Raw genomic sequence first — 17,437 nt, forward strand, 5'->3', positions numbered from 1 at the left:
CCTTCACCCAGACCAATTCCAGACAGATCGCGAACTATACAGAAAAGTTCCGTCTGCTGGTTGGAAGCTTCGCTTATCCGGTCAGCGATGTAAGATCTTCTAGCAGCCTTTACCTTGGCTAGGTAAAGGTTAGTTGTGATCCTGACAGCAATCTTATTATGACCCACCGCTTTCCTTCTCTAAACACACTCTAGCCATCTCCTTATTCGCTTCATTGCTCGTAGATCCTGATTATACCAGGGTCCTGGCCGAGCTCTGCTTCTGAGAGGGCGTTTGGGAGTGATCGTGTCTACGGCCCTAGTGGCGGCGGAAAACCAGCCATCAACCAGAGCTTCGACAGGAGCCCCAGACAGTTCTGCTGGAATCCCTCTCATGGTATCCTGGAAACCCACTGGATCCAGTAACCTTCGAGGGCGGACCATCAAAATAGATCCATGCTCCCTACAAGGAGAGAGCGCCATTGCGAGGTTACATTTTATTAGGTGATGGTCTGACCATGACAAGGGGACTGACACGAGGTCAGTCACCATCAGACCACGCTCAATACACTCGGTGGAAAAAAACAGGTCAAGCACGTGGCCACCCATGTGCGTGTGGCCATTGAAATGTTGGGATAAGTTCAAGGAAGCCATGGTTTCCAGGAACTCGAGCTGGACCGGATACCTCCGCCTCAGCATGGATGTTGAAGTCACCCAGGACCAGAAGTCTCGGGGACTCCAGCAGTGCCGTGGAGACAAAGTCTGCCAGCTGCGGTAGGGAAGTGGCTGGGTCACAGGAAGTGCGGTAGCCCAGCAAGATCCCAATACTATCCCTGGCCCCAATCCGCACATGAAGGGCCTCCAAACCTGGCTTCACGACCGAGGAGCGCCTACCTCTAGAGATTTTCTATAGACAATGGCAACTCCCCCCCCGCCCCTCCAGTCTGCCCTGGTGCTGGACTGCATAACCTGGAGGACAGGAAAGGGTCAGAGGAACCCCTCCTTCCCCTCCCATCCAGGTCTCAGTTATGCGTTCCAGGTCTGCATCCTCCTCCAGTATGAGATCTTGAATAAGCTGGGATTTGTTGGATACAGACCTGGCATTCAACAGGACCAGGTTCAGAGTGGAGGGCCAGCTAGACTGCCTATCTCGATACTGGCAGTTGGTCACAGTGCCAGAACAGTGAACAGCCTTCAAACATCTGTTCACCATTCTCCTAACACGAGTAGGCACTGTGCCAGCACCATATCTCCCTCTACCCGTGATTCTTACCACTGGTTCCTTGTGAAAAGAACTGGAAATGCTAGGAAAAATAAGCAGAGAACACTATTAGGCATGTCCTAACCTTTCTGTAAGTGAAGCTCAATTCATAGCAGAGCTGCTAATGGAGAAAGAGTCAGATGGTAGGGGACCCCTGCATAGAAAACTTCATACACAGATTGGGGAGGGGTGGTTGTAGATCATCTGAGAATGTATAAACTGATTAATATCCAATTTTCTGTCTGGGAAGGACCAAGTCCTATGTCCAGCTCATTACAGAAGTCCCTGCACCTGATATTAATGAACATATTTACCAATTAGTATAATAATGGCTCAAATACTGTTACGTCATATAGGAATTTGCACTATAGAAGGCCTTTTGAATCAGTGGAGGTTTGGTGAGCCAACTTCTCCATAGGTTCCATTGATTCAAGTGGGCCTCTGGTTGCAAGTTACTATAAGTTGTAACTAAAGTAGGCCCATAGGAAGTCATTAAAACTTACTGAGGAGTTGACTCACTAAATCCCCACTGCTCTTATACAATTTAGTACACTAAGTAACAGAATTTTGCTCACCGTTTTTCTAACATAATTACAATTTCTGCAATACTATCCATCCCAGTAGTACTCAAAGAAATTTTTGCTCCTGTAGACAATTCTTTCCTATAGCTCTGCTTCCCATAGCTGAATCACAATACATGCCAAAGCAGTCAGTTTCTCTCAAGGTTCACATGTTGATTTGCAAAACCTATAACCTTGCAAAATGTCAGAAACCTTCAATGCTCTGTTTGTGGCACGTCAAAGAAGCTCTGTTTTATACTGCAGAAGAGAAGTTACATATTATTTCAAATTCCATTTGCCTTCTAAATGATTTAAAATACTTCTGTATTATTTAAAAGACTGCAAATGAACATCAGCAAGTAATAAAGGCAATAGTAATGCAAAAACAAGCCCATCAATCTTGATCATTTTTCATATGTAACAGTGACATTTGCACCGTTGATTCTGGAAATTGATAATGTGCAGATAATCTTTTTTATTATTATTTTGAACATACTCTGTGTATGCCTTAGTCCTTTTCTTGTTACATTATTATTAAATATTAGAGCCAACGTAAACAGAGGGAAAGAAAAAGTCAATCCTCTTTCTTCTCTATAAGAGTTTCTTATCACAGCCTTCTACCAAAACCACACAGAATTCAAAGCCTGAGAGAAAATTAATTTGCTCCCTATCGTTTGTAATGACATTCGCACAATCTTTGTTTCTAATCATTCAAATATATTCAGTAACATCAGCATGTCTATGCATTAAGCTTCATCCATGCTAACCCATCTCTATTTCCCAATTAAGTATTAAAGGATATCTGATTGTTGCCAAACAGATCTTCCCTGGGAGGCGCTGGGACATCTTCCAGCATATCTGAGCTCTAAGGATTCCCAGGGATAGCAATTACGTATAGCAACAAGTGTCCCAGTTCCATATGTCAAGGAAAGATTTAATTTTCTTCAAGACCTTCAGAGAATGAGCAACTTAATGTGGAACAGCTTGGGTGAACTAGGCTAATACCTAAATGAGCAGCCACTTCAGTCAGGCAACACATTGGGAACCATCCAGACAGGACTTTGGATAAGGGAAAGATCCAAGCCCTTTCAAACATGCCAAAGAAACACAGGAATTCTATTTCAAAATACTGAAATACTGGACAGCACCAGCAATCATTACATCAGACTGCACAGGGGAGCCATTGAAATCCGCAAGCACCAGCAGAACTTCAACAAAAGAGAGGAAAGTTTGAAGCTCAACAGAACTTGGCTCCCAGCTCTGAAAAATACATTGTGCAAAAGGTCAACAAACTCTACCCAGCCACAATGACCGGGGATCACTACACACAAAAGACCAGCTAATGACACCCATCAATCACAGTGACAGATAATCTCTTCTCCTTAGCGCAACAATATACCCACAACAAGACACACTAATCACCCATCTCCTGAAAATGATAAAAGCCTGTCTCACAGCCATAAATACTCCACTCCCAAGCCAACTACACCAGAGCACAGAGCCATTCCAGTCAGGCTTCAGGCCATGCTATGGTACAGAGACAGCATTGGTCGCACTGATGGATGACCTGCTGAGGGAGGCCGATCACCCATCTCCTGAAAATGATAAAAGCCTGTCTCACAGCCATAAATACTCCACTCCCAAGCCAACTACACCAGAGCACAGAGTGCTGTCCTCTGAAGATGCCGGCCACAGAGACTGGTGAAACGTTAGGAAGAACAACCTTCAGAACACGGCCAAAAAGCCTGAAAAACCGACAACAACCAAACACAGGAATTGCCTGGATGTTCAACTAAGAGCGCTCATGTGACAGCCACATTTTATATCCAATTCGTACATTGACACTACAGTGTGAATAGCAGTTAAAAGCTTAACCGATAGTGCACCTATACTACAGTTTCAGCAGTTTCATATCAGGTTAAATACCTACCCTATGGAATCCTGGGATTAGTAGTTGCAGTATGCAACTAAATATGCAGTCTTTAGAATTTTCTGCTAGCTAGAGAGCTCTCGTGCATTCCCATGGACCACAACAAAGAATTCAGAGTACTTCACCAGACCTCAGGTCTCGGGATTCCAAAGGATATGGCCATGGCAATGATGGTGGTATCAAACTGCAAGAGTTGTGCTGTAGAGATACATCCAGGAATATCCAGTGCAATATAGTGGATAGAGTGATGGCCAAAGATTCAGGAGCTCTGGCTTCAAACCCCTGCTCAGCCATGGGAACTCACTGGGGGGTGGCCCTGGTGAAACCACTCCTTATAGAAGTCACCTGCCTAAATACTATTAGCGTCACTATAAGTTGGTTCTGACTTGACGGCACATAACATACATACAGTCCAAAGCCATCAAGCCAGAACATGAGCCATCATTCGGCAGAATCACTCGCTCTGTATATGAGTGATATGATTTGCAGACAGATGAGTTATTCCTGAGACATACACTTTACAAAATCAGCTTGAGCTTCATTGTTTGCCTCATCTTTGTTGAACTGAGATTTGAAAGCTCCCTTCTTATCTCTTATATACTTCTTACCATGTTCCCTCCCCCAATTCCTTAACCTTTTAAAATCTAAATTGAAACACACTGAAGGAAGGTAGAGCAGCAGAGTCTCAGCTCAGAATATATTTGGATCCAGAGCATCCTGGGAACTCCATGGGAACAGCAGCAGGTGCATCACAAGCAGTGCTTAGAAAGGCCATTTCCAATGTCTGATCTTAATCTGAAGCCGAGGTACACATTTCTGAGGGATTCCCAAAGCTGCTAGTGATACCAGTTCATGAGGTGGGGAGTCACACATACATGTGTACAAACACAGGCACACACATCGCAGTAAATATTTTCCTCACTAGGAGGAAGTAGAGGGGTTTCTTTCCAACTTCTCCTCCAGCAATCCTGTTAAGAGTTTGCTCTAGCCTTGACTCTATGTTAAAATGGTGTATGCAGGGGAGATTCTGACATGAATGAGGAGTTCCCCCATGCGACTCTTGCAACTTGCACTTAAGGCTTTCAGGGGAGGGAACACGAAGTCTTTGGGTTGTGAATTGAACATCGATAATCTAAAGATCCTGCCCTTCAGGCCCTTACTTTGGCTGTCCTCCACTTTTGAAACCAGATTCAGTTTCCAACAGATGGTATTGTGGTTGCTGGCGCAGAAGTAGCTCTGTTTGTAGCACGGCTGCATTTCCAATTTTGGCAGCACGATTCCTTTTTTATATGAGCAGTGGAAACAGGTTGTCCACCTATGAACATCCCATGAGGTGCCATTGCTTATTGAGGCAGGAGAGGGTGTTCTAACATGATTGATTTTTGTAAGTTTTAAGAAACAGATATTGGTATACTTAAATAGAGCAAAGAAAACAAAAAGTGCACAGCAGTATCAAAAGCTATTTAAAGTGTTTAATATATCACTGATATTTTGCCCCAAGCACCACAGAAAGCATTGATCCATTCCCACTGGAATCATGTTCACAGTGCTCATAAATGTGATGCAAAAATGTTCTAGCTTCCTTCATATTTTTTCTCCTTCTAAAAACTCACTTAGAATCTTATTCTCCCTTCTTCTGTATTTCAGTATCTTTTGGTTTTATATCATTTACAGAAGCTCAGCTTTACTTACCCTTGAATGTATATCACAAAAGGGGAAGAGGACACACGATGGATTATTCCATATAACCTAACCCCATCCCTTTCTCATACTCCTTCACATAAAAGTTAATGACGTGACCCTACAGTCAATGTCGTTTGCAACATGAAAAATTTGAGTCCTTCATAGCTTTTGTATTCGCCCACAGGTAGAAATGTAAAGCAGAAAAGATTCTTCCTCTCTTATGGTGTGACATAGCAGAACAACTTTGGGCTGTATCTAGTAATTTGAAATTGAACTTCTGTTCATGTAAGGGGACTTTCCATTCCACTCCTTCACCCCTGCCGCCCCTACATGCCTCCAGATCTTCTCACAGAAGAAATTTTTTGGTAGACTTCCGTGTATTGTAATGGTTCAAGTAGCACACTTGAATCAAGAGGAATCAAACCCCACTAATCCTAAAGGTTATTTATCATCTCATGGTAATCAGTATCTCTCAGCTTAACACAGTCCAGAGATTACTTTTGAAAAATAAAAGCATTCATGAGAAATGGGCACAAAATGAACAATGAACCAGAAAAACTGGTGAATTTGGTTGGTTCAGTTTGTGACTCAGTTTGGGGATCCTATTTTGCTTATGCAAAACAAAGCACCAAACCTTTTTCCTGTAGACACTTCATTTTGCTTCCTTCCCACTGCCCCCATTGCCTCCCTACTTGCTCCTTCTGCTGCCATTGGGAAACCAGGGCACAGTTTCTGCTCATTCACCTGCTGTCCAGCTGGTAGGTGGGTGCATGTGCAGAGATGGTGGGCTGATTTCCTTTCCCAAAGTTGGCCACTGCCTCTACACATGTGTTGGCCTATCACCTTGGTGGCAGGTGCATGTGCAGAGGCAGTGGGCCCAGTTCCTGGAAGCGAAGCCAGCCTGCTGCTGATGGTGGTGTCTGAGTTGGAGGAGGTGGAGGTAGTGGTGGCAGTAACAGGTAGGGAGGTGACGGGAGCAGCGGAAAGAGTTGCATGAACCCCCTGCCCCCCCAAAAAATTGCAAGCCAGTTCAGTTTTTGGGAGATCATGATGGTTAGTGGGTAGCCATGAGCCATGTACCACCATGAACCACTGTTTCATGCCCATCTCTATTCTTCAGTATGAACTCCTTGGAAAAACTGATGGTTGTGGACAAATTTATTTATTTATTTATTTATTTATTTATTTATTTATTTATTTATTTATTTATTTATTTATTTATTTATTTATTTATTTATTTGATTTTTACCCCGCCCCTCTAGACCATATTATATTGGCATCCTTCTCATTTTCCTTCTTCTCCATCTCCTCCTCAAGTGGCATTCATAACCACAGTTTCTGTTGGAGAAATTTTGAATACTGTTATTTTCTTTTTGGTTCAGAGATGAAAGAACAGCTCAGTCATACCCCCTCCTTGGGAAAAGGATAAATGAGCAGTCGGCATGCTTCCTGGTTAAAAGAAACAAAACACATCTACTTATAGTTCAAGCCTGTGTTCTTTCCTTTTATATGGTGGTACATATAACCATTTCCAAATGCTCATCTTTAGAGAGAAGAAAAATAAAGGACCATGGAAGGACAACTAACAAAACATCAAACAGGAAGGAAAGGTTAGTCTCAAGAACTCTGAGATATTGGGGAAATAATTCTACAGATACATTAGTCACAAGTACATTGAGAAACAGTATGAGAGGAGGAACATGCAAGGTTTTCTTTTTTTTTTTCAGCAGTTCCAAAGTAATAAAATGAATATGTCTGTCATTGCTGTCCATCTGAAGCAAAGCTAGAGAACCACTTAGGAAGGTGTTTGGGGGGAAAAAAGCAAGAGATGTGGAAATAGATGCTGTGGAAAAATTTGAGGCATAATCACAAAAGGGAATTATTGAGTAGAATAGTGTTCCATGTAATCAGTTTTGAGGTATCGTTTTTTTACAGCATGCTTGATCACAAAGAGGGAGAGGCAATGATAGAAAAGGAGAGGAAGCAGTGGCATCATTGGTAATTGTATCCTTAGCTACTGCAGTGAGAATTACAGCTAAGCTCAGAAGGTGTAGAGAAGCGGGGGGGGGGGGAGTTACATCAGCAACCCCAGTAAACATGAATCCCTGGCACTTTGACTTTGTGAGGCCTGTTCCCACTGCAACAGTGGTGGGCAATATCTGGAGCCTCGGATGTCAAATTCTTGCTCCCAGCCTCCACTCTGGTCTGCAACAGCCCCCCACCCCAAAAAGCTGGAGATGTTCATCTAAAAATAACTAGCAACTGCACATAAACAAACAGGATGTTGCCATCTGGCCACTCCAGGTTTCTGTTCTAAATTTTTTTCAGGGGATTGGATGTCTTCCGGATTCCAATGGCTTCTAACTTAAAACTATTTCATTTGGAAGCCTTCAGGTGCAGAAAACTGGCTGCTTCAGTCAAAACAGGAGGGATTTTTCACAAGAGATTACCTTAGGCTGAAAAAATGTTCCTGGGTGATCACACACAGTCCACATGGCTATATATTGCCTATGTTTACCCCATCATTGACTATATCACCCACAGGTAACAAGACACTGTTCTGTCTGGCTCAAGGGGCAGCTGTGGCATCACTGACCAGTGTTGTTACTTCCTAGTGAGAACCACCAGTTGCCAACTGGAAATACAGAAAAAAATACTTGAAATAATAACTGGCGCTGTGGTGGCTTTCTGATAGCCTAAGCCCTCTACCCTCCATTCTTGCTCACCTCCCATGGATGTTATACATTGCATCGCGATCTAAATAAGATCTGTATCCAATTCTACTTGTCTCAGTCAGGGGAGGGAAGAAGATTAATGCTTTTGGAGTGTGGAAGAGAATATATAATCCCCAACTCATCTTTTTCAGTGGCTGTTCATTCCTCAACAGGCTGATGAGCTGTCACCATTTTGAAAGAGACCAAGGTTTTTCTTCTTGAGAAGAGCAGTTCCAGCTAATCAGGATTCGCCCTGTGACCAAGATGACCTAATGATGTTTCCTGGCCCATCAGATTTGATTGTCAAACAACATTGCCAAGTGCAACAACAAATAAAAATGAATCCAATAACAAATATAAAAGCAAAGACCTTTCTATTCAGCCAAGCTTTCCCTTAATTGACTGGCAGCTTGAATGAGATTTTTAAATGGATGGTTGTGCCTTTCTGCTTTGAATGTATTCTTAGTGTTGCTTTTTTTTCCACCATCCTTTAGTGTGGTATTTGCTTGACCCTTTTTAGTATTTGTATCCATACCATTATTCGGTTTATACGTATATTGTCTTTTAATGGTGTAAACTGCCTTGAGTCCTTTCTAAGGAGAAAGAGGGGGATATTTTCAATAAATAAATAGACCAATTCAGTATGAGGATGATTCATTTCACTACCCTCATTCTTACTGCAGAAATATTTTCACATAATCATGCTCTCTCTCTCTCTCTCTCTCTCTCTCTCTCTCTCTCTCTCTCTCTCTCACACACACACACACACACACACACACACAGACACAGACACAGACACACACACACACACACACACACACACCCCTACCTTTTTAAAAAATTATAAATCATGTTGCTTTATCCTTACCAGTATGAGCAGAAGGCAGGCAAAAGGAGAAGAAATGATATAGATGAGCAGACAAATGAAAAGCAAGAAAAATAATGTGACTAGAAATGCTACAAAAAGCATAAGCCATACTGGCCATGCAAGGTATGTATGTATGTATGTATGTATGTATGTATGTATGTATGTATGTATGTATTTATTTATTTATTTATTTATTTATTTATTTATTTATTTATTTATTTATTTATTTATTTATTTATTTATTTAATCTCTATCTATCTATTTATTCATTTATTCATTTATTTTCATGTACTGCCCATCTGGCTTCAAAGGCCACTCTGGGTGGTTTACAACAAAATAAAAGCAATAGTCAACAACATTAAATTATTAACAACATAAACATCAAAATAATGAAAAGGAATAACCATATATTAAACATTATAACCTTAACAACACAATACAAAAACATTTAATAAAAGCAATCAAGATGGTGGAGTCAAGGACTTAGGAGCTGGTAGATACTCTGCCTTCTGTTTATGAATATTCTGGAAGGCGTGTCTAAATAGCCAGGTTTTCAGAAGTTTCTTATATCATTGGATCAAGCAGAGACATCTAGCACTCTGTCTGGCCCTATGAGACTTAACCACCTTCAGCCTGTAATGTCAGACATGGTGGACAGAGTGCTTGACCACTGTTTGTCGCACCACCACCTCCTCCTTTGACCCTTGTCCAGCCTGGCTAATCAAAGCAGCCAGGCCTATAACATCTGAATGGGCTAGACGCTAGGGGAATAATTAATGGGCCTCTCCAAGAGACACTCATTAGGCCCATTAGGAAGAAACCGAGCTCAGAAGAGGATGATATTGTTAATTATAAGTCTGTCACCAATGTTTCTTTCCTTAGCAAGGTAGTTGAGAAGGCTCTTCTGGATGAAACCAATGCCCTGGATCCATTCCAGTTGGGCTTCAGGCTGTGCCACGGCACGGAAACGGCATTGGTCACCCTGTTTGATGACCAACTGAGGTAGACCAACAGGGGCAAAATGTCTCTGCTGGTTCTCCTCGATATCTCAGCCGCCTTTGATACTGTCAACCATGATATTCTCCTGAGGAGGCTCTCCAAGTTGGGAATCTGTGGCCTGGCTCTTACCAGGCTCCATTCCTTTTTGGAGAACCATCCCTAGAGAGTGCAGATTGGAGAGAGTTCCTCATGGAGCCTCAATTGTGGGGTTCAGCAGGGCTCAATTATTTCTCCAAAGCTATTTAACATCTATATGAGGCTGCTGGGAGGGGTCATCAGGGGATGTGAGGCTTCATGTCATCAGTACACTGGTGATACTCAGCTCTGTATCTCCTTTTTTCCCAACAACAGTGGATGCTGTTTCATCCCTTGAGTGCTGCCTGGGTGCTGTTCAGTGATGGATGCAGGAGAATGGACTGAGGCTGAATCTGGCCAAGATGGAGGTCAATCGGGTGGGTGTCCCAGACATCAGTGGTCTGGGAAACTCCCTCTCCTTGGGGGGGGGTGACACATACCACCAACAGTGAGGTTCGCAGTTTGGGTGTACATCTGGACCCGGCGCTCATCATGGAGACCCAGGTGTCATCAGTGGTCCGTTCCACACATTCCCACCTTTGGTGGATTGCCCAGCTGTGTCCCTATCTTGATGTGGGGGCACTCACCACTTTGGTCCATGCACTTGTAATTTCAAGATTATACTAGTGTAATGTGCTCTACATGGGGCTGTCTTTGAGACTGACGTGGAAACATCAGATGGTACAGAATGCAGTGGCCAGACTTCTTATAGGGGTGAAAAGGTACCAACATATTTTCCCCATGCTAGCTGACTTGCATTGGCTGCCCATTCATTTCCACACTGATTTCAAAGTTCTTTAAATTACAAATAAAGCCCTAAATAGTTTGGGACCTAGATATCTGGCAGAGTAGCTTCTCCCATCCAGTTCTGCCAGAGCCACTCATTCCAGCCAGGCCAGGTGGCTGAGGGACCTAACGCTGAGGGAGGTCTGGAAGGAAAGAACGAGGAACAGGGCCTTCTCGGTAGTGGCCTCTCGCCTTTGGAACAACTTGCCAGTGGAGATTCGCCTGGCTCCCCCTCTGGGTGTTTTCAGGAATAAACTTAAAACCTGGCTATTTGGGCAGGCTTTCCCTCCTGCCGCATCTTAATTTCTTATACTTTTGCCACTTTGTATCTATAATATATTCTTTTTGGTTTATTGTTTTTAAATTTGTAAATCACCCAGAGTAGAACTTTGGTCTAATTGGGCGGGATAGAAATCAAATAAATAAATAAATAAATAAATAAATAAATAAATAAATAAATAAATAAATAAATAAATAAATAAATAAAGCAGTGAAGGTGACAGGCGAATATTCAGCAGGAGTTGATTCCAAAGGTGTGATACAGCCACTGAGAAGGCCCAATTCCTGGTCTTCTCCTTCTTAACCTTGTTTGGGGTCAACGTCCTCAACTGTCCGGCCTGGGACGTACAAGTAAGGTGGGCAGATACCATTGGAAAAAGGTGTTCTGCTAGGTATTGAGGTCCCAAACCATTTAGGGCCTTGTATGTTTGCATCATCACCTTAAAGCTGGCACTGAAACAGACAGGTAACCAGTGTAAGTTGGCCAGAGAGAGGGAGATATGTTAGTATCCATTTATTACATCTAATCATGATTACTGCTAACGTCTTGTAGTCAGTTGAATAAATATTAAAAGGAACAGTGAGAACCATGGCACGAACAGAGAGACAAATGACCATCTTTATGCTGGCTTTACACATGCTGTATATGTGGAGAATCTGTGGTCAGTCAAGGCCCACATTTTCTGTGGATGTTTTTCAATCCAACCATGTTCCTCCTTTTGGAGCCATCTCTGCTGATGAAAAGTTCTGGCCTTTCATACTCAATCAAAAGAGGACTGCACAGATGGTGGAACCACCCTTCAGCTTTGTCATCCTGCTTTCTGTAGCATTTTCCTCTACCACAGAATCCATTTTTGCTGTCTGGAGGGCCAATTGCCTTGCTGTCACTGATTGAGAGAGTTCCTCAAAATCTTTATCAGTGTAACTACCCTGCAAGGCTGAATCATGCTATTAAAGTGCTGGAGAGCTTAGATGCTCACATCTGAGGATAGGGATAAAGCATGTTTCACCAGAGTTGACTGCAGAAACTTCTTAGTGAATCTTCTCTTCTCTCCCCTCCTCCCACTTTTCCCTGTCCCACTGCAAGCTGTGAAAACAGACCTTTTAACAGACCTGATTCATTGTGATTGATTGTATTAGATAGACTGTGCTGTAAGTAAAAGGGAGGGCGGGAGCCAATTGAATGAAAGAAACTGACCTAATGGCACTGAACTTTCACCAAAGCAGTGACTGAATCATGAATCAGGTACGGCAGAGACGGTAGCAATTATTCCTCCCTGCCTTTTATAGTGAATTTTCCCATTAATGTCCCAAACAAGCCACATATCAGTGGAACTGCAGGTGTTGGCAATGGTAGGACTCCAGAGAACACTGACAGAGGTTTCTCACTTAAAGAAAAGTGCAGAATCTCACTCAACATGCAATGAAGCTGTCTTAAGAGCCCCAATCATAACAAATAGTGGAGGAGACGGCCCTTCAAACTCATGTAGCAAGAAAAATCCAGGCTCCGCATGAGGTTGATGGGAAAAACAAAGAAAGTGACTTGTATTAAGTGGCAGAAGTGTTCCTGCCGCAGGGTGAAAGAGAATGCTAGCAGCTCAAAATATACACACATGCTGTCTACTGGGACTTTCTAAACTATTGATCTTGGTCCATGCAGAGATTTGACACTATTGTATATGCCTGAGGAATTGCTTCTTTTAAAGCAACACATTTTTGTTTTGATAAATCAAAAACCTTATTGTTGGGATGTTCAATGTGAATGGAACTGTTTTGCCCCTCCGAGGATAATGTATGAATTGGAACTTTAGTTACATATCAGGTTTCACTCTTTTCCCACTGTATTATTTATTATTATTTATTTAAAATACTTTTTACCCAAGGTGGCTGACATCATGAAAACACCATTTTAAAAATGAAAAATAGTAAGTTATTCAAATGCTGAAAAGGAATCGATAACATTATATTAAAATGTCAGATAAAATCATTACTAAAACAGATTTAATGGCAACATGATATATGCAATCCCATTTATTGTCTCTTAGACAATCAGATGGGCTTTGTCTTTTTGTGGAAGAACAGCAGAGATGGAGTCAGCCTGGCCTCCTGTGGGAGGGAGTTTCAGAGTCTGGGAGCAGCAACAGAGAAGGCACCCTCTGCCCAGGTGTTTCCTCCAAGTGCACTTGCAAGGGGTGATGGGGCTGATAGACATGCTTCTCCTAATGATCATAACACCTGGGTAGACTCATAAAGGGAGACATAGTCCACGATACAGCTTGCATCCAAGCCATTTAGGGTTTTGTAGGTTGAAACCAGCACTTTGAATTGTGCCCTGAAATGGATTGGCAGTCAAACAGGGCGATGATGTGATTACTGTAACCAACCCTAGTTAACAATCTGGCTGCAGCATTTGGGACCCGTTGAAATTTCCAAACACTTCCCAAAGACAGCTCCACATAGATTGTGTTGCAGCAATCCAGCTGGGATTGTGTCACCAAGGTGCGTGTCTTTGTGGCCAGGTCAGATCTCTCCAGCAGCAGGCGCAGCTGGCATTCTAGTTTTAATTGTGCAAAGGCAGTCCTGGCCACTGCCAAATCTTGGGCATCCATACTCAGAAACAAATCCAGAAGTATCCTCTAGCTGCACACGTGTTTTCTGAGTACTCAATTCAAAACAGTCACATACATTTAGAAATGTGTTTGTAGAAAAATTACACTGAGGATGCAATATAGTGCACAAAATAACAAAGCAATGGAATGGCCCAATGTCAGAGATTCAATCTACCCACAATAAGGATGTGATAACTATCAGCAAAGCGTCTTGTTCCCAACAATTTGGGAACAAGTTTCATCAGGTCAACATTCCTCCCCGAGGCTTCCCCCCACAGGACTGAGCCTCTGATTTTGTTTTCTCCTTTAATTTTATTTTTTCCTATTCCCCCCCACCCAATTTTTCTGTGCAAGAAACTATCCAATTCTGTGCAACATCATTCTATTTCTGGGAAATCCTGCACAGGAAAGACACCATTCCGTGTGGAATTAGAACAATCTTGTAGCTTGCTCTCTCTCTGTCTCTGTCTCTGTCTCTGTCTCTGTCTCTCTCTCTCTCTCTCTCTCTCTCTCTCTCTCTCTTTTGGCCCTTTCCATGTGAATCTTCGGCAGAAAAGATTCCACTGTAATGTATTATATACTGAGTTACAAAAATCCAATGCAGCTTGGCATGTCTTCTAGAAAAATGACAGTGAAACTTCCAAGAAATTTCCTGCAAGATTTCCCACAGGGTTTCTCAAGGAAAGAAGTGTCACACAGAGGCGTTAGGTTGTGAAGAGGAAAGGCTCCCCGTCACTGGTTCATCTGTGAGAGTGAAGGATGGCAAGTTTCACATCCCTGATCCATATCCCTGCCCAAGTCTTTCCAGCAGTGTGAGAGAATCAGAGTTATCTCTTTCAACATTCTTCTCTTCAGGGATTGCACTTCACTTTTAGAAAGATCCTCTCCTCTTAAAAGTGCAGTGGTGCCTTGGAAGACAAATGCCTCACAGGACAAAAAACTCACAAGACAAATGCTTTTGGCAATGGGGGTTGATGACTCGCAGGACAAATGTTCCTATGGCTGTGCTTCACAAGAAGAATGTTTTCTGTTTTTTTGTTCCTGCCTCATGTTTGCTGATTTTTAAATGTTTTTCTCTGATGTTTAAAAAGTTAAAGTTTTTTCATTGACATTTTTGAAACCATCTGCACAATATGTATGGCTTTAAAGAGCACTTAATAAACCCTTTGTAAACAAAATTTGACTTTGTTCTGACTTTTTTGCCCATAGGAACACATTAATAAGATTTCAAAGCATTCCTACGGGAAAACGCGTTTCGCAAGATGAATTTTTTGCAAGAGAACATTAACCGTGGAACGAATTAAATTTGTCTTGCGAGGCACCACTATAATAGGGGGAATATCATTTCAGACAAGCTTTCCCGGTCTAAATTCCCTTCCCACCCATGCTGAAGGTATGGATTCCCCCTGCTTTCCCTGCCCTCTCCACTTCATATGCCTGAATGTCTTTTCTTCACTCTGGGGGGCGGGGGAGTCCAGGGCTTGGAAAAATACTATTTTCAAATACAAGTCCAGAAACCTTTAGCCAGCTCTTGGTGAGAAAGACTGTGAAAATCCTGGGAAATGTAATCTAGAAGGAAGAGGAGGAAGAAGAGGAGGAAGAAAGTATCCATGGGAACCATCATAGACACATGGCTACATGGGGCCCGTAGAAAAACCTAAGGTCAGTTATTACTGGTGAAATGATATTTCTGTTTCAGACTTGATTTTCGCATACTTTCATGTCTGACAAAAGGTGACGTGCAAGTGAAGTATGTGTTTCTCTCCAGAAGATCAATCATAAAAAAAGCAAACTAATTTGCAAATTATGGAGACGTGAAAAGTTCCTGTTGTTACAATCATACACTTTCAGCAGTTAAGGAATTTTCCTGTCTAATAGTGTGTTATATATAATGTACAATTGAGACTCTGACAGCCTGCTTTCCAAGAGAAACATACAACTACTTTTGTTACTTCCTCTTAAATTAACTCCCAGGACTGTGATGTTGATAACTAACAGCCATTCTGCTGCTAGTATATTCACAAAGTGTTAGCTCCTTTGACAGATCATGTAGCCAGCCGTGGGAAACCTTGTCAGCACCATTTAAAGATAATATCCTAGCTTCTCATGGATCTATTTCTCTATTTCCACCTAACTCACACATCAGCTTTATTCTAGGGCCCAAACATTACCATCCATCTTTTAGCTAGCAGAAAAGGGGCTTATGCTGTGTTTTCCCACTTACTCTATAAATTAATTTACTTAGATTTATAACTAACATTATCCCTGAAGACTCAGGTTGGATAACAATCTTTGGGGAATATAATCCATAAAATAGGATCATAAAGATTGAATGTCCTCATAAAAGATTCAAATATGCATCTAAAAGAAATCCTTGGCTATTTGCAGCCATTACATGCCAGCCCTGAATCATAAAGTTTTGAAGGATCTTATTTCTAAGAGATGCTTAGACCATGGCTTGGATCAAGAGGTCCTTCTCCATGAAGAGGATGGCATTTTGTTTTATGGAATGTTCTTTGGTTCAGTAGAAGCTTCTGCTGGTAGAAGGACAAATATTCACCAGCCCCTCTTTCACAGACCAGGGTAGGCAGTGAATGGACTCAGGGCCCATCCTTTAAATTTTGCAGGGATACAATCCCACACCCCATGGCTTAGACACCGCCAACCCTATCTTGCTGGTCTAGTCCTCCCATTTCCCCCAGAAGATTTTCAGGGGCTGAAAAAGAAGAGAAAATTGCACTTCTCCAAATGGAAATGACTAGTATCTGAAGAGAAATATGCTCTAAATGCTGGGGTCCAAATCTAGGTCATCAAGGGAAGGAATTTTGCCCAGATCTGAAAAGCAATAGCTAGGAACAGCATTTTATGTGCCCCTTTTGTAAGCACACATGAATGGCATGCCCTTGACTGAAGCTAGGGACTATATTTAGTTGCATGCCTACAGAGTACAGTATCAACACAGAATGCAGATGTTGTTTGAGGCACATATTTGCCCAATGGCTGGGTGTTCATGTAAGCAATGGTTTTTCCAGTGATCAATATAGTGAATAGTTAACAGCACCTTGAAATGGGCATCATGAATCTTTTAAGTGTAACCCTTAGAAAAACTCATTTGAGTGACATACATATCTGTGTCTGTACTTCAGATAGTGAATTGAAGAAAAAAAGGTTATTTAATTTTTCATCACTGAATCCTGTGAAATAAGCCTTTCACCCAATTTGAATATTCTCATGAACTTTTTATTCATTATTCATTTAGCTCCATTTTTACTTAGGTCAAAGTTCAATATTCACTTGTTAATCAGTAGAGTTAACTTCTTTTAATGCAGCTTCTTTTGATTCATTTGATATAATCTCAGATTCAAATATACTGATATTATAACTACAAAATAGGAAATATGTGGTTTGATCCTCAACCATGCATTAGAGAACCTGACTTTACATAAATCCATTCTGTATGTTCAAAACATTGAATTACCAACTAAGCATTTAGGATGTAGCCAAAATAAGATTTCCAGTGCTGCTGTTCTGTTGTTTATTGTGAAGATGATTGTAAGAAAGAAATTCTCCTTTCTATCTCTGTTTCCCAGCTTTTGCATGAAGGTTTGGTTGAGTTCTCAGACTGCAGCTGCACAGGTGTATATCTGTGTGAGAGAGGAGACAGAGAGACCAGTTTCCCTGTCAGCATGCTATCC

General features: G+C 41.9%; 1 long non-coding RNA gene across 2 annotated transcripts; it reads left to right on the forward strand.

Moving 5' to 3' along the window:
* The first annotated feature begins 6,565 nt into the window (after window positions 1–6,565).
* Window positions 6,566–8,952, forward strand: LOC144585900 (uncharacterized). Of its 2 annotated transcripts, none has more exons than XR_013540513.1 (2): window positions 6,566–7,022; window positions 8,279–8,952. It is a non-coding gene; the product is annotated as an uncharacterized LOC144585900 (long non-coding RNA). The 2 variants fall into 2 exon arrangements; XR_013540514.1 differs by having other exon boundaries at window positions 8,300–8,952.
* The last annotated feature ends 8,485 nt before the right edge of the window (window positions 8,953–17,437 follow it).

Source organism: Pogona vitticeps, chromosome 1, assembly GCF_051106095.1.
Source record: "Pogona vitticeps strain Pit_001003342236 chromosome 1, PviZW2.1, whole genome shotgun sequence".
Classification (NCBI taxonomy): domain Eukaryota; kingdom Metazoa; phylum Chordata; class Lepidosauria; order Squamata; family Agamidae; genus Pogona; species Pogona vitticeps.